The sequence below is a fragment of the Herpailurus yagouaroundi genome, unplaced genomic scaffold (genome assembly GCF_014898765.1).
Source record: "Herpailurus yagouaroundi ecotype Mexico unplaced genomic scaffold, PumYag 140, whole genome shotgun sequence".
Classification (NCBI taxonomy): Eukaryota; Metazoa; Chordata; class Mammalia; order Carnivora; family Felidae; genus Herpailurus; species Herpailurus yagouaroundi.
In genome coordinates, this window is record NW_024412395.1 from 85,829,500 (window position 1) to 85,852,081 (window position 22,582).

Sequence of the window (22,582 nt, forward strand, 5' to 3'; positions counted from 1 at the left end):
TGCAAACATGGAATATTTTTATTATTACTTAAAATAACATAGAACTTTTTAAAGGCCTTGCTTCCACTCCATTGGCATGTAGCTCCACATTCCCAAAGAAAACACCCAGATTGAATCTATCTACCATATGTGCCCCCATTTTTACTATTTGTCCCCAGATAAATCTTCCTGCTCTCTCCTTATGTGGGGTTTAGGTTTCTTTTTGTTTGTTTGTTTGTTTGTTTGTTTGGCTTTGTTATTTTGTTGGTTTGGCGTTTGTTTTGTCTTGTTTTGTTCTGTTTCGCTGTTTTGGTATCAGAGGCGTTGATTTTGTGGCTTCCCCCCATAAGGGGAAGCGAAAATTTTCATAGGCAGAAATTCATCTCCATACGTGCCGTCAGTCCATCACTTCACTGCACCGAGGGAGACAGCCTACAGAACCCTAAACCTTTCTTTAAAGACCCCAGTGATATATGAACATTCATTTCCAAGCGCTCCCACTAGAGTCGTTCTGATCCGGGCAGCTCTGGGACCGTTTGAACGCGGTCTATATGAAGTCGTTTCTCAGACACTTCTTCTCACTGTCATGTCGCCAACAGGCTGAATCAACCACATGCAGTAATGAAAACATCCTGTATTTATAGGAGTATTTCTCTAAGGAACATCCTTCAGCAGGAATGCCTGAAAGAGTTCTAGGAATTGAAGGACATATTTCAGACATGTCCAACCTGTCTCGAAACCCCTATAAAAATGGTCAGGATGCTGAATTGTGCCTTTCCCCGCCTCGCGCTGTAAAATGAAACGAGAGAGCTGTTTGGCTTTATGGCTCTCCATGTCATTGTGTCTTTTTGCTATTACACGAGTGTAAAAAATAAATAAATAAAAATAAGCTATATTAACCATTATGCCATGTCGCCACCTCACCAAGCACCTACATAACTTCAACTGTGATTTTGTTTTATCTTAAGGAATTTTTTTAAACATTAGTCTGTGCAAAGTAGCATACAGGCATATAATTTTTAGATTTTGTCCCACAGACAAAGCTCTTGGCATCCAGAAATACTGGAAGGAGAGAAAAAAACAATGTGGAAGATTTATAGCAAACCAGAGTTTATATTTTCTCTTCTTTAAAGTGAAAGGGAGTTAGACTACATTTACTTTAACATCCTTATACTGTTTAAATTCTTGAAATACATAAACAGAGCAAACCAACAGAAGATACACTAGGTATTTTTCAAAAAGCTCTCCCATGGAGAGCCTTTATTTCAAGTGACCTAAAAACAGAAAGGCTCTCAGGATTTCTGGAACAAGTGGTTGGTGGCCATTTCCTTGGCCATGGACGGGGGAAGGAGGGGGGCTGAAATTCCCCCAGGAAGGTGCTCACACACCAACGGCCCTAAAACGAGCATCCTTTGCAGAAAGGTAAGCAAGATAGCAAACCCCACTTGGAGGTTGATAAAGGTAGATCTAACCGATCCCATTGATCAAGGATCGTTGCTCAAGGATTGGTACTGACCCAAGTAGTATAATTCTCAACCATCCTTTTCTCTGTCCTGGCCAGATTTGGAGAATTGATCATAACTGTGGGCTTCTTCACTTGAAACACAAGTTTAAAGAAGTGAAACAAGTACAAATAAAAAGTGTGTCCCTTGATCACTATCTAGCACCATGAAGACTGAACAGAACTACCATATTTTGAGTATCTGTTCTGTGGCAGAAACCAGAAAGGTGTATGTATTGCCTTAGTCCAGCGTGGCCAGAAATGGTTCTTTGTTCCCTCCATGACCCTTGTCCGTTCCCCCCACCCCCACCCCTGCACCTCAGGAGGTGACTTCAGCATAGTTATCCAAAGTGATATTACTTCTCATAATGTGGTCACTACAACCAAAAGGATGTTCTTCTCTGAGGAATTATGGCATGGGGAACAGCTATGACTATACCATGGAGGACCTTGAGAACCTACCATTCCAATGATTTCCTGTCATCACCCTCTAAATATGGAGACAGGAGCAAGAGTTTTACCAACCTTGGCCATCCTAGTGCCAGGAAAATGGAGCTAAAACATTGGTGGAATAGAGGCAGATGAAAGAAAGAAAGAAAGAAAGAAAGAAAGAAAGAAAGAAAGAGGAGAGGAAAGAAAAGGAAAGGAAAGGAAAAAAAAGGAAGGGAAGGGAAGAAAAAAGAAGAAAGAAAGAAAGAAAGAAAGAAAGAAAGAAAGAAAGAAGGGAAGGAAAGGAAAGGAAGAAAAAGGAAGGGAAGAAAGAAAGACAGAAAGAAAGAAAAAGGAAGGGAAGAAAGAAAGGAAGAGAAAAAGAAAAAGAGGGAGAGAGGGGAGGGAAGAGGAGGGAGGGAAGAAAGAAGGAAGAAAGGAAGGAAGGGAAATCCTCTTTGATACCCACCAAAGACTAGTTCAGTAGGCCTAAAAGGCAACCCAGTGGAGGAAGTTCTATACCTCACTTTGGACTTTGTGTGAATTCGTGATGCTCATCTGAGACTGAGCTCTTTTAAAGTAACACTATTTCTCAAGCCCTTTTAAATGTTGCAGGGTTACAAGATCCTTATTGCAAACTACAAGGTCCAGAAGAAGAAATTGAAGGCCAGAGACATTATGTAACTTGCACAGGACACACAGCTAGCAAGTAGCAAAGCTAGGATTCCAGCCCAGGGCTACCTAACACCAAAGGCTATGTCTTAGTCACCACACAGCACACCTTCTCACTAATGGCAACCCCTCCACTATGCCCCCTCTATCCCACTAATACACATGGGTCGTATAAAAATTCTATTTTCTGATGGGGGGTGGGAGGGAGGGGAAGGTGGGTGATGGGCATGGAGGAGGGCACCTGCTGGGATGAGCACTGGGTGTTGTATGGAAACCAAATGGATGATAAATTTCATATTGTAAAAAATTCTATTTTCATCATTTTCTTTAGAACAGCTATGTGTGCTGTTAGCGTGTTTCTTCACATATTTCTAGGTGCACCATAATATCTGAAATAACTTCTTCCACTATTCACTTCACATTTATTCAACACATAGCTCCTAAGTTCCTGAGCTAAGCCAGGCATTGTGCTGGGGTGCTTTAGGAAGTCACAGTCCACTGGAAGAGATCGCATTAAAATGAAAATAAGTGCTTGGTTTCCCATGGTACAGTAAGGCGTAACCAAGAGATTAGAGCTTGCTTATTGAGCTGCAATCCAAAACCACATTATTGGGCTATAATTTCCGATTTGATTGACAAGGAAGGACTGAGAAACTGGCCCAAGGTCAAGCAGCTAGTCAGCAGCAGTTCATTTCACTTACTTTATTGTCTCTGACATACCATGTTTTCATGATTCACCCTCTCTTAATAGCCTTATGTAATGTTCCAAACATATTTTATGTTTTGCAGACATTTTTTAAATTTTAAGGCCAAAGAAGCAAAAGCGACAAAAGCTAACATTGGGCTGGATCACATTTTGACTGCCAGCTTTAAGGACAGCACAGAGCTTACAAGGCTTGGCTTCCCCCCAAGCGTATTTCCAGGCTATGGAAGCAGTTAATTCTGCCCTAAATGCATGCTGTGTCCTCATCTCCTCAGTAGCCCTCTATCCGGGCTAAGACTTAATTGGTTTGGGTTGGGTAATTCATAGTGCCTCATTAGGGCATCAAAACACATACTAGGCTCTCTAGTAATTTTCTCCCCTGAAAGAACATTGATTGGCTCCTTCATTGGGAAAGGAATTAGCTAAAGGACTCTTGGGTTTGTGCAAAGAGATTAAGTTCACAATGGATAATTTCAAAGTGTGTTCTACAATCAGATTTCTTTGAGCCTTATCTGTCCGATCAAATTTCTCTTCTCTTGCTAAAACCTCTTGCACACCTACCCAATAGCAAGCGAGTGTTAGTTACCTTGCAGAAATTATACAAACTAGAAGGATTTTAAAGTTTTCACCCGCCAGTCTTCCGGTTTTCTTTTGTCTGAGATGAACTTTGTTAATGCACTGATAGGAAAACCACTGAAAGATGGCTTTTCTTCTGACCCTCGTTATTAATGACTCTGCCTCCTGCTCTCACTATAATAGGCTCAGTCAGTGCCCTGTCCATATCCATTCACCTCTACACAGATACTAACTGTGAATACCTATCATTCTCTGTTTACGTGTTCTAGCTTCAAGAGATGGGTCAGCACTCCTATGGAGCAAGCCAACGTGCTGGGGTGTTGATGCCCCTGGAATCAACCAATGACAGAGGGTATTAGGTGGATAAATATCCCAGCTTCCCGGGCAGAGTAAGTTCCAGTTGCCTGAAGTGTTGACTGGCTTAACAACACACCCTTTCTTGACCTCTTTCCCTCCCTGTCTCCCTTCCTTGCTCCACTGCAAGTGTTTCCTGGGATCATCTCCCAAAAATACCACTTCGACTTGACTCCTTGCCTCAGCGTTTGTTTCTGAAGATCCTAAAGGAAAATACTTACCATGGTTCATTCTTTGAAAGTCTTTGACTTTCACCATCTGAAATTTAAATTTTGAGGTCATTGAGACAGTTTTCATGCTGTGGTAAGGGCGGAACTGTCTCAGTTGACTCTGTGTTCACCATTATAATAATCCAGACATATCTGCTTGGATAAACTCACCCAGAGCCTGTCTTCAGGTTCAAGAAACTTGAACCCGGAGCCTGTCTTCAGGTTCATTAAGGTTCAAGAAACTTCCTGGACAATAACTTAGCCTAAAAGAAGAGAGAGTTGAGACCTACAAACTTGGGCCAAAGCCTTGAGGTCAGTGTTGGTGGGAGGAGATGCTGTGGGTTGGCCAGTTTTGAGCATTGTGTTAACATACCTTCTACGTTCTCCTATTCAGGATATCCTTGCTCCATACCCATGCCCTTCTGAAGGCCCTCTAGTGGACAATGGTAGGGGCAAGGGGAGAGAGTAATGAAAAAAGACATAAAAATAACTAGAATAAAACTAGGTTGCTTTCCTTACAGTTTCTGAGGGAGATCAAAACAGAAACTTGCTCTGGTTTTTGTTATTATATCCTATTTTTACCCTCATATCAGTGTGTCACCGGGAAACATTAGGAAAACTTTGATCAGCATTCCATAAATATTACCTCCCTGACAATAGCCAGCCTTGGTGCAACCAAGACATCCAATTCCTAAAAACCTGCAAACTCTTTTCTCAAGATCATATTCTGAGACTTTCCTACTGGAAAACAAAGTAAAGCCATTCCCTTCTCTCTACTCATACAAAACATGCATTAGGCACATTGCCATCAACAGTCTTGAGAGGGCTGACCTGCTGACTTCCTTTGTTATCCCTTGCTTTCTTATAAAATTGATATGACCCCTAATATCAGCATGAACAAAATCGTGAATGGGACATACCCATGGGATTATGGATTCTGAATCCTCCAGGAGTGTCCCATAATGCCCCTGTCAGTTGGTTTTGCCCTTGGATATCTAATTTAACTGACAAATCTAAAGAATCACATGGAGGCAGCCACCTCCCCAGCAACTTCACAGATGGGAACCCTGCAGTGAATAAGTTATTCCAGCAAGTTTGACATTAGCTTATGTTGAATATTCTCCTGACAGGTCTACTCATTTCTTAACAGCAAAAAACAGCTCACTGTTATTAGGCATGAGCCTCCCTTGACTTGATAAATACTCTTGCCCCCTTTTTGGCTGTTTTTATGGACGTCCTAAAGGCATCTGAATATGGCATTTTACATTTGGCAGACGCTGGTCAACAACAATTGTTTCTAATTAGTCTTGGAGGCCTCAGCCTTCAATGCGCAGGGTCAAAGATTCCAACAAGTGACGGATATCCGACTCTGTGGACAAGTGCACCTTTGAGGGTGCATGGAGGTAGGGAGGGCATTCATACTGCCTGAGCACATGTGGGCACATTTTGCAAAATCAACTTAGCTGCAAATTTAACCTGAAATCAAATCATGTCTTGGCATTATGCCTAGCAGGCATTATATAGTTGTTAGCTTCAATCACAAGAACAATTACTTCAAGTTATGGTGCAGACCAGTTTTAAAAGTCCCCAGGCCAGCAAAGTCTTCATAGGATACAGCTAGCAGCAAAAAAAAAAAAAAAAAAAAAAAAAAAAAATGTCGTGGAAAAGAGAAGTGTGGTACTTTACACTTTCAGCTTTTATTAATATTTGTCAGTCAACTGGCAATAGGCACAGAGCCCTGGCACTATACCAAACACCATGTGCATGGCACCAGGAGAGAACAAATGAATGAAGAAGACATGACCTATGGGCTCAGAAAACGCGAAGGCTACACAGAGAGTCAGACCATACTGAATAAGCACACCCCAAATTGGAGAGGAAATGCAGAACTCTATGCAAAGATCTGATCATGCCTGCAAAGCATTTAGTGCCATGCCAAGGAAGCCCACAGTAAACACTGAGCCAGGGGGTGGCTCTCATTATTATTTTGTTAGAAAGCTTAATTCCATTAATACTGAGAGAGAACACACTCAGGTTGGAGGGGAGTGATTTCCGAGTCCGATTATAAAGGACTGGGAAGTCAGGTTGGAGCAGAGAAAACATGGAGCCCGTTCCCACCAAACAGAGCAGCTTAAGCCACAACACAATTGTGGAAGTGGGTGAAATTCGTGAAAGGGCAGCTGGTCTGGCTAACCTCGAAGATTCCATCAAGGAGAGGTTAAAATGAGAGGTTAGCAGTCGCTTTCATTGGTGAGCATTCTCTTTAGGGAGTAGGCAGAAGAAGAGTTTAGATTTAATAGGGTCAAAATGAAGAAGCTACCATTGGTCCTTTAAGCAGGCCCGCCACATAATTTTCAGGGCCCAGTACAAAACAAAACTTTGGGGTCCCTTGTTCAAAAATTATTAAGAATTTCAAGACCATGACAAGAGATCATTAAATCGAACGCGGAACCCTTCTGAGCCTGGAGCCCTGCATGAATGCACTGGTCATGAAACCAGCCCTATCGTTCAGGGTGTGATGGCGAAAATACTTCCCAAAGACTATGATTCTCACATCTGCTCGTGAGATGCATTGGAAAAGAAACATTTTTGAGGTGGAGATACCCACAAGGTGACTCTTCCCTGTAATTTGCCAAGAGCGATTGCAGAGAAAACTTTGGGAGAAATTGACAACAAAAAAGATGTAAGGCATAAAGGACAAAGAGAGTTTGAAATCACCTCAAGTTAAGCAGGAGGATTAGAACAAGGGAAAATCCGGGGGGGGGGGGGCGCTTTTAACTGACCAACTTATTTCATTAGCCAATGGTGTTATTCCCTCGGTAAAATGTGCTGAGTGATGGCCCAGCACTCTGCGTGCTAGCACTAGATGGACGCTCCAGAAGGGCAAATGTTTTTGTCAGTTTTGTTCATTCCTATATTCCCAGGTGCCTGACGTAATAGTCAGTGTCTGGCATAGAGATGTCACTAAACAGATATTGAATGATTGAGTGAATGAATGAATGAAATTGTGTTAGTAGATTCCTCTCTAAGACACTCTACTATAAATTAAACTCCTTTTTTTTTTAAATTTCAGACAGAGAGAGAAAGAGATTGCAAGTTGGGGAAAGAGACAGAGAGAGAGAGAGAGAGAGAGAGAGAGAGAGAGAGAGAGAATCTTAAGCAGACTGATGCGGGGCTCAATCCCATGACCTTGTGATCATGACCCGAGCCAAAACCAAGAGTCAGATCCTCAACTGACTGAGCCACCCAAGCACCCCTCAACTGAACTCCTTTATCCCAAAACTGTTAATGCCTTTTGTATTTGTTGCAATCGTGTGATTTAATCAATTATGGAAAGCAATGAAGTGTGTGTGTGAAGAGAGTTGTGTTTACAAAAACAAAGTTTTCGAATCATTAGAAAGGCTTGGTGAAGGCTGGCTGTTGGAGGAAATTGTATCAATTAGTTGCGGGAAACACAGCCATGAAAGAACAGGGGGAAATAAATAAAATTCTAGAATTCTGGACTCAGGTTCTTTGCAAGTGGCTCTACATTCTCACTCCACTTTAAACAGATAAAAACTGGAAACTATGGCCTATTAGAGATGCATTTAATGCAAGAGAGACCATGCAGATGTCATGCATCAGACTCATGCTCAAAGAAGAGGCCTCAGCCCTACATCAGAATAGAGGTGAGACTGTGCTGTGTATGCCATGTGTTCATATGATGCATTTATCATTTTTTTTTTTGTAATTTCTAGTTTAACTGAGTTTCTTTGTTAGTTATTGTTACCATTTATTGAGTGCATACTATGTGCTGGGCATAGTAATACCTGCTCTGCTCACATTATCATTGATTTGGAGGCCGACCCTGCCAGGTGGTATCTATCCTTGATCCCATTTTCTAGATAATGAATCTTACACTCAGTGGCTTAGTCAAGTTTTTACTTGCCTCAAGGCTACACAGAAAGTGACAGAGCTGGAGATAAACCCAGGATCCTCTGGCTCCAAATCCCGGCATCTTTCTCCCATATCACAATTAAGTGATTTGCTCAGAATAACTGAGGTCTTCCTCCTATAAACCGAATTTACTTTCCATTACATCAAGTTAACTGAACATTTTGATGAGCTGACCAACCACTGGGTCTGATTGCATCAGATAAGAATAAACAAAAGTAAAATTGAATAAATAAATGAATACGTAAGCAAACTGACTTAAGGGAAATAAACCAAAATGTCAGCATAGTATGCCAATGGCCTAATTATAGATTATAATTATGTGTTATATAATTATCATTATAGATAATAGATTTATATTTATAATTTAATTTCTTTATTATTTTACATTTATATTTAACATATATTTTAATTTCTACTGACCCAATTATTTGCATTCCCTATCCTGGGAAGTCTCTTCTTGACATCAAGTTACCTAGGAGGTGAATTTTCATCAGAATGCTGATTGGTAAGCACAGAGTAAAAATTGCTTTGGGAGGATATTTTATGCAAACTCTAGAAAACCCTGATGAAATATCCTTACTCCATAACCAAATACACTGCTCTGATGACCAGATAATGACAATCCCAAATTCAGTACACTTCTACATCAAGAGTATGAGTTCCTTTGGCCGGGAAAAAGTGATAAGGAACCAAATTGATGAGCTAGATGTGGCCCCCAAAGGGAGAATGGCCCCCAGAGATGTCCCAGCACTGCTCTCTGGAGCCTGTCGAGGGTGTTTCCTAACATGGCAAAAGGGACTTCACAGAGGTAATTAAGGTCATGGACAGGGACTATACAGGTGAGCCCAATCTAATCGTATAAACCCTTAGAAGCAGGGAATTGTATTTTTCTGTCACTCCTGTGAAGATTTTCTACATCTTCATTGCACACTTATTTCTCATGTAATTAGGTAAAGTGTTGTGCATTCAGATGAGAAGAGAAAAGGGGATATAGAAAACATCTCACCAAACTAAAGGACCTGAGGATGAGCAGGCTGGTTGGAGGGAAGCACAGGAGATATCAGAACTTTCACTTGCCAGCACTGTGTAGGCTGCAAGTGACAGAAACCAGCTTGGGTCACGTGCCCATCCCTGGACCCAGGATAGTTTCTAGAGAGTGGTGCACCAATTTCGGGTAGAGGAGCCACCACATTCATTTGGAGTGTGGGAGAAACAAATACCCAAAGAAGAGAAGGGCCGTTCACAGAAGAAAGAATCAAGAAGCGCTTACTATCCAACCATGTCCCCAACCCTAACAGAAAAAGAGGTAAGGTCAGGTGCATGGGGGGAGGATCACAATGAATGGTAGGAAGAAGAGTAAAGGTCATGATTAGTTCAGGGGCACCTGGGTGGCTCAGTTAGTTAAGCGTCCGACTGCAGCTCGGGTCATGATCTCACGGTTCATGAGTTCAAGCCCCGCCTCGGGCTCTGTGCTGACAGCTCAGAGCCTGGAGCCTGCTTCGGATTCTGTGTCCCCGTCTCTCTCTGCCCCTCCCCTGCTCGCGCTCTGTCTCTCTCTACCTCTCTCAAAAATAAATAAACATTTTTTTTAAAAAAGGGGTCATGTTTAGTTCAGTTTAAACACATTCAAGTCTGCGTGTCAGAAATTGTCTCCAGCGTGGATGCTCTAAAGGCAAATCAAGAAGTAATGAGATTTGCAAGTCATCTGCTCTGACACGGTAAAACGAGACAGTTTTGTTACGACCCTTTCTATACCAAGGGACAAAAATCCACCTCCGATTACTTTAAGCCAAGCGACTGAGAAAGTTGGCACAGTGCAGAGATTGCACTGGACCTAGTGGTGTGTGCTTTGTTCCATCATCTCTGTCCTACTCGGTCTGCGCTGACTTCACTCCCAGATACGCCTTCCTCACATGGGGGACCAGAGGAAACCAGCAATCTGAGAATCTATCCCACCTAGTTAGCGACACCAGCACAGAGCAGCGCCTTCACCTCAGTCCCAGAGAAGGTCCTGGTGCTCTCTGGGCTACCTTTTGGTCACATCTGGAGCCAATCTCTATGGCAAGATAGGAAGCAATCCGTGGATGGGCCAGCCCTGTTTCAGATGTCCAAGCCTGGAGCCAACAGGAAGGGCCAGCAGAAGTCTGTCAACTGAAAGTGACAGATGCGCACGAAAAGTGCGCCCCGAGAAAAGTCCTTCTCTTTCCCCTCTTTCTTTTGACTTCACCCTGGTTTCCACCCAGTATGTGGACTGAGGTGACCTATACCTTCTTTTTTCTTAAACTTATTTATTTATTTTGAGGGGGAGGGGCAGAGAGAGAGAGAGAGAGAGAGGGAATCCCAAGCAGACTCCACACTCAGCGCAGAGCCTAATACAGGGCTCGACCTCACAACCGTGAGATCATGACCTGATCCGAAGTCGAGAGTCAGACACTCAACTGACTGAGCCACCCAGGCTCCCTGAGGTGGCCTGTATCTTCTGCTGGGCACTCTGTGACTGCTCACTTACTTGCCCAAATTAGATTTGTACATTCACCTCCTTGTCATTATCACACAGGGAGAGGTTCATCATCCTGGATCCCAGGTTGACATTAGTTCTTCCCTGATGAAAATCTTAATGCAGCTGGTTTTCCTCCAAACGTGTGCAAAACATATTATGTTCCTTTGATCAAAATTATGCAAAGAACCAGATGTTTGCTTTTCATTATCTTACAAATAACAGTTGGTATTTGAATGACCTTACCTGGTCTTTTACTGTCCTTGTCCTTCCAATTCCCTCGCGCCCCCCCCCGCCCGCGCGGTTCACACACACAACTGTGTTGTTTTTCTCAGATTATTTTCTTAGACTGAACTTGAACATACTAACACAGTGTTTTGGTTTTCTCTTGCTACAATAACAAATTGCCACACATCTCCAGGCTTAAAATAACATTCATTTATTATTTTGTAACTTCTCGTGGGTCAGAAGTGTGGGCACAGCAGGGCTCAAGGGTTTTCTCTGCTCCAGGTCTCACAAGGCAGAATCAAGAGCTGCCTTCTTTTCTGGAGGCTCTGGGGAAGAATCTACTTCCAAGCTTTTTCAGTTGTCAGAATTTCATTCCTTGCGGTTGTAGGATTGAAGTCCCTGTTTGCTCGCCTGCTGTCAGCCAGGAGCTGCCATCAACTCCTAGAGACCTCTCTTCGCCCCGGCAGGTGTCTCCCTATGCTCAGGGCGGGTAACAGCACTTTGATGCCCTTCTCACACTTGGAGCCTCTCTCTTGGATTCCCTCTCCTGCCTCCTATTTCACTGTATATCTTTGACTCCAACCAGAGACCGTTCTCTGCTTCGAAGGGCCCACCTGGATTATCCACATCCATAACCATAATTGCAGATGCAAAGCCCCTTTTATCATGCAAGGAAACACATTCCAGGGAGCAGGGCTTGGACACCTTTGGAGGCCATTCCGCCCATCACATATAGCTCATCAGATTCGTTCCTTATCACTTTCTCTACTCCAAAGGAACTCATACTTTTGATGGAAAAGGTACTGAATTTGGGGATTCCATTCTGTGGTGTCACAGCGATGTATTCAGTTTGAAGTAGAGATATTTCATCTGGCTTTTCAGAGTTTACTTAAATATCTTCCCAAGGCAAATTTTACTCTGTGCTCACCAATCAGCATTCCAAATAAAATTCAACCTCCCAGGTAACTAGATATCATGAAGGAACTCCTTAGGATAAGGAATGCAAAAAATTAAGTCAATAGAAGTTAAAGTAAATAAAAATACATAAAAAAATAATATATAAATGTCAATTTGAAATACATATTAAAATAGAATGATGGCATTCTGTTATCAACTGGAATTGGTAATATCAGTCAATAACCAAAAGAATAATCATGTGTAAAAAAAAAAAAAGAATGATCATGTCTAGGAGGACTTAAAACTTCTAGTCTCCTCACTCTGATAGAGTGACTTAACTGAGGCGATCCCGTGAGAGATTGTGTCACCAGGGCCAGATAACAGCCTCATCATCTCTCTCTTCACAAAATCACACCTCTGAAGAGAGATATAGGAAGATAATTTTCACACAGATGCTGACTGATAGAAGCATAGAAGCTTCTTCAAGAGTGTCTATCAAGACAGAAAATTCAGTAGCCCAGGACCTTGTGAGAAGACACTGGCTATTACTAGGTAGGGGTGGAGAGAGGGGTAATGGAAGTCCCTACCTGGGAGGAATGAGCCATTCTGGAAGAGGTGCTACTTTTCTAGCCTTCCTCTCTCAGTATCTTGACTGTAATTGTTAAGGAGGCCCACTTGGCATCTCAAGCAATTCCTGGGGATGTTCTTTATCAATGGGTTTTCACATATAACTAAAGAATTCCACCCTGCAGAATGGAAACCAAACCCACATGCATCATACACGCATATACATTATATGCATAAACATACTTATGTGTGTGTGTATATAGATGCATATATATTTAAATAGGATATAGGAGTCTATGTGGGATTGTTGTTAATTTACAATCCTTCAGATCTCTGTTGCATCTCTGTGGGGCCAATGGGTCTGCATCAGAATCTTAAACCCCACCCCTTTTGTGTCCATATTATTTTGGTTTTCAAGCAGCCATACTTTATATTATCATTTGACAGTATAGTCTAGGTTCCTTGGCTGGTCTAAATAATTAAGTCAATATAAGACAAGTTAACAACAACAACAACAACCAAAAGAACCTAAATGTAATTCTGTACAAACAAAACCCTCCAAAGATATGAGACTCAGTGGCAGTCAGAGAATTGAGGCTTATGTGCCATCCTGAGCTAAGGAATGTGATAGGGGTCTGGGGCTTCCAAGTGTGTATGGAGGGGGGCAACTCACAGGAAGATAACAAGAGCCCATGTTCAGTAATCAGATGTTTTCCCTGCCATGCAGGTAGGTCTTTCAAGAAAAAATGCTATCTCTGGTAATAGCTCTCTTTCTGAGCCCGGACGCCTATCTAAATTCTTTAAGGCCAAGTAGTATTCCATCGTATATATATATATATACACCGTATCTTCTTTATACTCAACAATGAAAAAGAATGAAATCTTGCCACTTGCCACAACACGGATGAAACTAGAGGGTATTATGCGAAGCGAGAGGAGTCAGAGAAAGACAGATATCACATGATCTCACTCATAAGCGGAATTTGGGAAACACAGCAGACGAACATAGGGGAAAGGAAGGCAAAATAAGATAAAACCAGAGAGGGAGGCAAACCATAAGAGGCTCTTGAATACAGAGAACAAACTGAGGGTTGGTGGGGCTGTGGGGGGCGGGGGGAGTGGGGGGGATGGGTTCAATGGATGATGGGCATCGAGGAGGGCACTTTTCAGAATGAGCACTAGGTGTGATATGTAAGCGATGAATCACTGGGTTCTACTCCTGAAGCCAAGACCATACTGTATGTTAACGAACTTGAATAAAAATAAACATAAACATTAATTAATTAATTAATTAATTAAGGCTGGTAAGGGATAGGTAGAAGTTTTTCCTGAGTCTACTGGCTCTCGACTGCCTTCAGTTCAAAGTAATCCACATGCTAAAGGGGTCCATTCTGGGGCGCCTGGGTGGCTCGGTCGGTTAAGCGTCCGACTTCGGCTCAGGTCATGATCTCACGTCCGTGAGTTCGAGCCCCGCGTCGGGCTCTGTGCTGACAGCTCAGAGCCTGGAGCCTGTTTCAGATTCTGTGTCTCCCTCTCTCTCTCTCTCTCTGCCCCTCCCCTGATCATGCTCTGTCTCTCTCTGTCTCAAAAAATAAACGTTAAAAGAAAAAAATTAAAGGGGTCCATTCTGAGGTGGTATACTCCACTCCCTTTCAATACCAAATACTACTTTTCCTTATTAATCACAACTAAACCTACAGAACGAGGGTTCCCCATCCACTGCTTTTCACCTCATATCAGAATTCTTACAACAGTACTGCTTTTTTTTCAAGTTTATTTATTTTCAGAGAGAGAGAGCCAGAGAGCACGCGTGAGCAGGGGAGGGGCAGAGAGAGAGGGAGAGACAGAGTCCCAAGCAGGCTCCGTGCTCGGCATGGACTCAGACACAGGGCTCGATCTCACTACCCCTGAGACCATGACCCGAGCCAAAATCTAGAGTCCAATACTCAACCGACTGAGCCTCCCCGGCGCCCCACAGAAGTGCTACTTTTATTCCTATAGTACTCTCTTCAGTATTTTTGATTTTTTTTTTTTACTTTCTCGGTGCATGTTTGTTTCTTGTTATTTAGTATTGTATTACTTTGACCACTCGGCAAGAATTTGTGTACTCTCTGTAGACCCTTAAATCACCAGTTTAGGAAGAGGACCAGCAGGTCAAAGAGGAAAGAAGAGACACTCGCCAAACTCCAAATGCAGTCAGACACCATGAATATATCACAAAACAGGTCGACTTTCACAAAGCTTGGTTTTCATTAGATTCCCCTCCAACTTTTTCATAATCTAGGCTTCCTGCCCTGTGTTAATTATATTTCTGACCCAAAACCAACAAACTAAGAGGCTGCATGTTGTGATGGAGAGTGTGCTGGACCAGGAGCCAAAAACTTTGAGGTTTTGGGCCAATTCTGGAGCTAACCAGCTGTGTGACCTTGAACAAGTCACTTCATCTCTCCGAACTGTTGTCCCCTCACTTCTTCAATGAACAGTCAATAAAACTATGTCTATGATTTCTTCCCAACGTTATGTCATTCTTTGATTCTGGTTCCCTTTATTCTTACTATTAATATACTGTGTAGAACAACATAGTTTACAATTCTTATACCCCATCCTAGGTCCTTATTACTTTTTTTTTTACCAAACATAAATTATTACTCATGAGCTATATAACACTAAAAATGAGCACTACTGTTTTTGCAATTGCAAAAACAATTTTGTTGAATTTATTCGAGGTATGATTCAGCAAATGAGGTATTTAACGTGCCACAGTGAAAGTAAACCTTGCTTTTAAACCCCAGCAAATAAAAATGGGATCTGAAAAGCTGGAACTAAGACTGGCTGGGGTCCATCATCTTTATGAGAATAGAGGGACTGAGAACACAGCATTTGCCTAAGAACTGGGCAGATAATCTGGAGCAAGAGGGCAGGGGGTGGTAAATTGGTGGGAAAATTAAAGATGCATTTTTCCCCAGCTGTTTGATTTTTCACGCTGTTGAGTTCTGAGGTTACGGTATGTAACTCGAATATGAAACATCACTGGGAGGAAGGGAACTCATTTAATATTATGTTAGTTGTAGAATTATAACTAGGTGTAAAGCAAAGAAAGTAGTTATCTATTATTCATTCCTTCTGAATAGACATTTCCTGTCTGTGAATACAAAGCATGACTAGAATTCACTTGCCGAAACTCAGGGATGCTGCGAGAGAACATTTCATTTTCATTTGATCTGACCTTGTGTATGATAATGGAGCTTCTTTAAAACACTGGCGCTTGTCTGTTCTCCTTCTATTGCACCCCTGAGAATTATTCCTACCCCTGGCCTCACAGGACAGAAAATTAACCTTAGAAGTTTTCGGTGACTTGCTCAAGTCATGGCAGTGCTGTCTCTTTAGGCAATCCTGAAGAGATCTGGCCACAAAAACCAGTCAAGTTACTTATCTGTGTAGCTATATGTGACAGCTTATATGACATGAAACATTTCTCTCACTGACATCTGAACCCACTAACTGGCATGTGAGATTGACCAGAAATCAACATACCTCATTGCTTAATCCAAGCATCTCTAAACCCGAGAAAGTGGCTTCTCTTTAGAGTGGTGGTAGGAAAGAGTCCCAGTGAGAGACGTCATACAGGACATAGGTGCATGGGACAGAAACATATCGGACATAGGTGGGCTGGCCACAGATCGATCAGACACACAGTGTCTCAGGCTCAACTGCTCAATCGACTGCTCTGTCTCCGCACCAAGGCCGCCTTGATCTGAATCAAAGCATAAAACCCCAAGCTGCAAAGAACCTCAGTGAACAGAGATAAGACTCCTGTAGGTTTCCTTCTTTTGTTTTTGTGTTCTCCAATTAAGTTATGCAATAAATCAACTTAAAAATTCAGTTTTGACCTAGAATCTAATCTACTCATTTGCTAAAAATTATTAAATCAGAACATAATCTCATTGAATTGATGTGTCATCCAGTTCAAGCCCTCCATAAGTTGATGGCTAGTTGGATGGCTACGTGGGTGGATAGATGGGTGGGTGGTGGAAAGATAGATGGATGGATGGATGAATGATAGATGGATATGAAATGGATGAATTCCCTTTCCTGGACTATAGTTACGGGCTCCAACTTCTAAAAATGCATAATGCGTATCTTCGTGTAGATACCCCCTTGCTAAAATCCTGCACTGATTAAAAAGTGAATCTAAATTTTCTCTGATGAGCTTTTTATCATGTTCACAAGAAGGAGAAGTCTGATATAAAGTAGTAAAACAAAAATAAACAAACCTATAATTTGGAGTAGCAGCTCTGGGGACAATAACAAGGTTTTCCAATCTCCCAGATCATAATTAACAGTGTAAAGAATTAAAGGGAAGTTCAAGAAGGAGTGCTTAAACCTTTTTGTAAATTTAAAAACAAGTAATGATCTCCATTGCTGTTCTCCAGGTTTATTCAAATTTGGACAATTAGGACAATTAAACATAAAACAGAGACAGTTCTAAAGAGGGAGCTGCAACAAAGCAGAATAATTGCTGGTACGGGCTATCAAATTTACATAAAAAAAGATTAAAAAGCTGATTTACATTTAAAAAACAAGATCAGGCAACATCTAAAATAGATAACACAACCCGCTGAGAAGAGTTCTTTTCATCAATAAAGGAGAAGCAAAGGTGATTATACATAACAAAACTAATCTTCTATATTGCTTTAATCACCTAGAACCACTTTAACTGTTTATTTGGGAACTGTTATGTGAAAAAAAAATATTGCATGTAAAAGTGTCTAATTTCCAGGTTGCATTAAAACATAGACACCATCAGGATTCTGTTTATCACCTGCTTTCTTCTCTAGATCCTGTCTTCTCTTGGTTATCAAAGTTTTCACCAATTGCAAACCTACCCATTCTAGAACTTGAAAATTTGCCATGTAATTGGCTTAACAGATGCTTCCAGAAGAGCAATTCTGTTTATTGTCACAGCATCCCATGAACAATGTAAATTGTAAAGCCTTTCCTTCCTGGACTGAGCATCTATGCGGCATTTTGAACTTTTTTTCAAAATAAAGAACATAATTACCTGAAGTTCAATGAGTGCCATAACCAGGTCCTTTGTTAATATTTACTCTGATGTGGGGTTTTCTTCCAAGAACAGTTATTTATTTGTTAGGTCAGTACCTTCATTATGTGAGCTTAAAGAATCAAAAACACTTAAACAGATCTCAATACTGGGAGCCCATTTGCCATTAATATGTATTGTTGTTCGTAAAGCTTCTTGTTAAATCACCCTAGAAGTTAAGAAGAAAATTACAATTATCCCAGGCATGATTTTAGGCTGATTAAAAAAAACAGACAGAAGCTAGAAATTGGGATAAATTCCCATTTCAGTCCATTTGTCAACAAGTAATGAAATACTGATGATATCAAGAGATTTTTAATGTACCAAATGATGGGGTTCAGGACATACTGCCCCAAAATACGGCACCTCAGCATGTTGAATATCTTAAGCTAAAGGAATCTGAGAAACACCGAGTGTAGGAAGGATTCACTAACTTCCCCCTTCTCCCCTAAAGCAGGTGATAAGACCCTAGGTTGGGGCGCCTGCGTGGCTCAGTCGGTTGAGCATCCAACTCTTGATTTCGGCTCAGGTTATGATCCCAGAGTCGTGGGACTGAGCCCCACATCAGGCTCCATGCTGAGCATGGAGCTTGCCTAAGATTCCACCCGCCCCCTCTCTCTCTCTCTTAAGTACAGAGAACAAACTAAGGGTGGCTGGAGGGGTGGGGGAAGGGAGGGACTAAATGGGTGATGGGCACTAAGGAGGCCATTTTTGGGGACGAGCACTGGGTAGTATATGTAAGTGATAAATCACTAAAGTCTACTCCTGAAATCATTATTACATCTTATGTTAACTAACTTGGATTTAAATAAAATTTTAAAATAAAAAAAAAAAAGATGCTCTTGCCCTCTGCCCCTCCCCCATCTGAAAAAAATGAACAAAAATTTAAAAAATGACGATTCTCAGTTGAGAGGCACCCTCCTTATCCCCGGAAGAAATGAACAACCTTGTCTTCCAAGACCAGGAATCTTAACAAACAGGCCTTGCTAAGTTTCCCTCCGTTTACTAACTTTAGCTCGTACCCCTTTGTCCTATCACATTTCCCCATAACTTTCAATTCTTTATCAAACCTATAGCATAAAAACACTGAGGGCCAGCCCTTTCTTTAGGTCTTCATCTCCTTATGAATGCTCCCGTGTCACATGAAACTTATAGTAAAATATTAAACAAATATTCGTCTCTCCGTTGTTATGGGGGCCCCAGCTGAAAACCCAGAAAGGTAGAAGGAAAAAGTGTTTTTCCTCCCTTCACAACAGACCACAGATCAAACGACATGAATGAAAATGAAATTGAAATTTAAGACAAAAAAGGGGAAAATAGATTTGACTTTAGTCTTGCAAGTTCTCTGAAAACTCTCAAATTTCCGTAGCTGGCCAGTGCCCGCTGGATGTTATCTACTATTGCGTGTGTTTGTGGATCAAATAGCAATAAAGGACTTCAAATATCTAGCCAAGGGGGGCATCACTCTTCTTCTTATCGAATGAATCCTATTCCCCACTCATTTCTATTATAAAGAGGACATGCGATCCACAGGAAACAAAGAAAGATTGTGGCCAAAAAAGATGTGGCAAGAAGCTGGTCAGCACTCTGTCCTCTCTTGAACGGTGGTCCCCAGTGTACTGAATTCCCCAGAAACAGAAAACATCAGGTACCTTTACCATGGAGAGGCATCAGTTAACCCCTCCCCTTATCAGGTCAGTAAATCTGTAACTTCCTACATCTGATTTATTTTAAAGTAATGCCTTTAAAGAGTATCACAAAAGCTAGAGGACAAAATAAGTTTAAAGACAAGCCAGTAAAGGGGGGGGCCCCCCCCCCCCGCACACACCCACACACACACACACACATAGAATGAAGCAGTAACATAACTCCTATAATGACAGGATTCCAAAACGTTAAACCTCTACTAATATTTGTGGTTGTACTAATGCATCTCTTTCCTTGGGAACAGGGATGAGAGAAACATGGGATTGAATCCAAGAGAGAGAATGAGCTAAAACTAGGTTAGACCTTCAGTTTTGCCACTAAGGTCCGCCAGGACTCGGGGTCGGAGACTTCACCTCAGCACATCTTAGCCTCCCCCCTTCAGCAGAATGACCTCGGTGGCTTTCCTGCCAAGCTCTATGAGAAAATGAAAAGATGAACTTAGAAACTGCAAGTCACTATAGACGCCTTGGATACAGGTCCTATAAATATTTATTACTGTTGTTACTTCACAGTAAAACATGCTGCAGCCCCAGACATAACCATTTCAACTACACATACAACAGGAAGAGAAGACAAAAGCTTGCTTTCACTAAGTACCCTATGAACAGGAATCAGTCAGCATTCACCCAGGGAATATTTGTAAACGTCCACGATATGCTCATATAGGAAATACATAAAAGATACAGCCTATACTTCAAGAAGTATGCAAGATAAAAGGGGAAACAGGGCAAAAACATACAGAATATTAAAACATGCAACAAGAAAAGGTGTAAACAAAAGAACAAACAGTAGGTGGCTCTCATAAGCATAACAATGAGTGAAGGAGGCCAGACACAAAGGAATACATACTGCATGATTCCATTCTATATGAAGTCCAAGAATGCCGCACCTAGTCTGTAATTAGAAGTCAGAAGAGTGCTTACCTCTTACTGGCGGGTAGATGATAATAGACTGAGAAGGAGCATGGGGCGCTGGAAACGTTCTAGATCTTGATCCAGGTGGCAGTTTCTGGGGAAAATACACATGTAAAAATTCAGCCACCTGCATGCTTGAGATGTATGTCTTTTATGTACGTTATACCACACAATTTTTTTAATTTTTTTTTTAAAAGAAGGGTACAGGTGCCTTCAATCTGAGTACAGCTCTGTGGAATTAGGCTTCATGAACGTCAGCGGGATACAGTAGTGCCCAGAGTGGCCAGAGAGACAGGGTCCCTCAGAGATTGATTTAGGCTTCTGTGTGATGAGGGGCTCGATTTGGCAAAAAGGAAGGGAGAGGGCACTTTCCAAAAAGGAAGAGCAAGGAGTTCCCAGATAGTCCAAGGCCATGTTGGCAAATCATCAAAAATACCAGGGACCTAGGACCACAACCAAAGTCTCATGGACGAAAGATCTGGCCAAATGCTCTCAGCAGAGCAAGTGGCAACCAGTGTCTCTGACTCAAGAATTTTGGTGACATAAGCTATCCAGAGACAGTTGAAGGTCAGGATGTTTAAAGTCTTCTCAACTCCCGGTGAGAGTCAGAGCTCAAACAACTGTTTGGTCCACTGACGTGTCATATGCGGTCATCAAAATGGCATCTATTTATCCCAAGAGCATCTGAGAAGCAGCGGCTGTCAAATCCACTGCGTGCACCACAGAGGAAGAGCACCTTTCTCTCTCCACCTCTCACACTTACCATTTCTCCAGCCCTAAGATCAGGAGAAGGGCCAGGCTTCCTGAAGCAGAGCCTGAGATGGGAATTCAAGGGGGTGCATGATTTACTGAGGATGTACTCAAAAGAGAAAACTGTCAGAAGGTGAAAGGGACAGAGTAGGGAAGAGCGAAAGAAGGGAGGCCCCGGCCGAGGTGCAGCCCTTTAGGCAAGGAGTTTTGCCTTCTGTGCCATCATGTCAATCATCTACCACAGGATGGCTGGAGAGGACAGTCGCCTCCTGTCCGGGCGGCTCCTGTTGGCCCCGGGCAATTCCTTGGAGAAAGGGAAGCTGGAGATAATGTGCCAGCCTTGTAGAAGGATGCAGGCTGGGCAGTGGCCACTACAGAAGCTACCAGAGCCCTCCGCTCATCCTTAAATTAGTTCACGTTGGTTGGGGCGCCTGGGTGGCTCAGTCAGTTGAGCATCCGACTTCAGCTCAGGTCACGATCTCACTGGTTCATGGGTCCGGGCCCCGCGTCGGGCTCTGTGCGGACAGCTCAGACTCGAACCTGTTTCAGACTCTGTGTCTCCCTCTCTCTCTGCCCCTCCCTTGTTTGCACTCTGTATGTGTGTGTGTGTGTGTGTGTGTGTGTGTGTGTGTCTCAAAAATAAACATTTAAAAAAATAAAAATCTTTTAAAAAAAATTAGTTCATGTCGGCAACCAGACCAGCCATTACACTGTCCTCGTGATTTGCACAGTCAACTTCTCAAAAAACTTGTGTGTTTGCCCTACAAAAGAAATTTCATCTCCATAGCAGAGACGCAGATTGGTTTTGGTGACACTTCACATCTCCTGTGTTAACAGCAATAGTAAACCAAAATGACAATCATTAGCAGTAGGCTGTGGTAACAGGCTCGTTTGCCTTCAGAAATGAATTCCCTTCACATCCCGGGAAATTTGGGAATAAGAAACAGAATGAAAGTTCGGGAGGGGGACAGAAAGTGTCTTCTCCCAAGCTATAAATCATAGAAATTGAATTAGATCATCTCAAATTGAGGGACAAAAAGCCAGTTATAGATCCATTTCACGACACTGGCTGACACGGATTCCATTTGTGACTCACTGAGGAGCATTACTTATTCTGAGTGCTCCTTATTGTCAGAATAAGACAATGCAAGCACTTAACATGAAGACATGTGTAACGTTACTGGAGGACAGAGGGAAGAGGGAGATCCCACGGTTTGCCTAGAAAGCAAACAGCGTCAGGCGTATGCATTTCTGAAGACTGCTCTCAGCATCTCTGAGAAATTCTGCTTTTTGCATAGCTCAAAATTTATAAGATCCTATTCTCTTTCCAGACACAATCAGCACAATCAAATCACTTTAATCGCAACCTTAGGGCTTGACTGGACCAAAACCAGAAACTAACTATGTGTATCAGTCAGCGATCCAGCTAGGGTAACTTAAGGAAGAGTTAGTTAATGAAGAGTTTATTTGTGAGTGTGGGTAGGGTTAAGAGAAACCCACAAGGACGGTGAAGCACCTTGGGGTTAGCATTTCAGAACCGTCACCTGCCCTAGGTGAGAGGG

The 22,582-nt window shown here is 42.2% G+C and overlaps 1 long non-coding RNA gene across 5 annotated transcripts in view; it reads right to left on the reverse strand.

Annotated features, from left to right (window-relative positions):
* Positions 1-11,274: 11,274 nt before the first annotated feature.
* LOC121030975 (uncharacterized) overlaps positions 11,275-22,582 on the reverse strand; it is a 76,781-nt gene continuing 65,473 nt past the window's right edge. For 3 of the 5 annotated variants that reach the window (XR_005790488.1, XR_005790490.1, XR_005790487.1), the window contains exons 2-4: positions 20,280-20,364; positions 19,660-19,770; positions 16,964-17,818 (exon numbers count right to left, since the gene is read on the reverse strand). This is a non-coding gene — a long non-coding RNA (uncharacterized LOC121030975). The other 2 variants (XR_005790489.1, XR_005790491.1) reach the window with 2 other exon arrangements.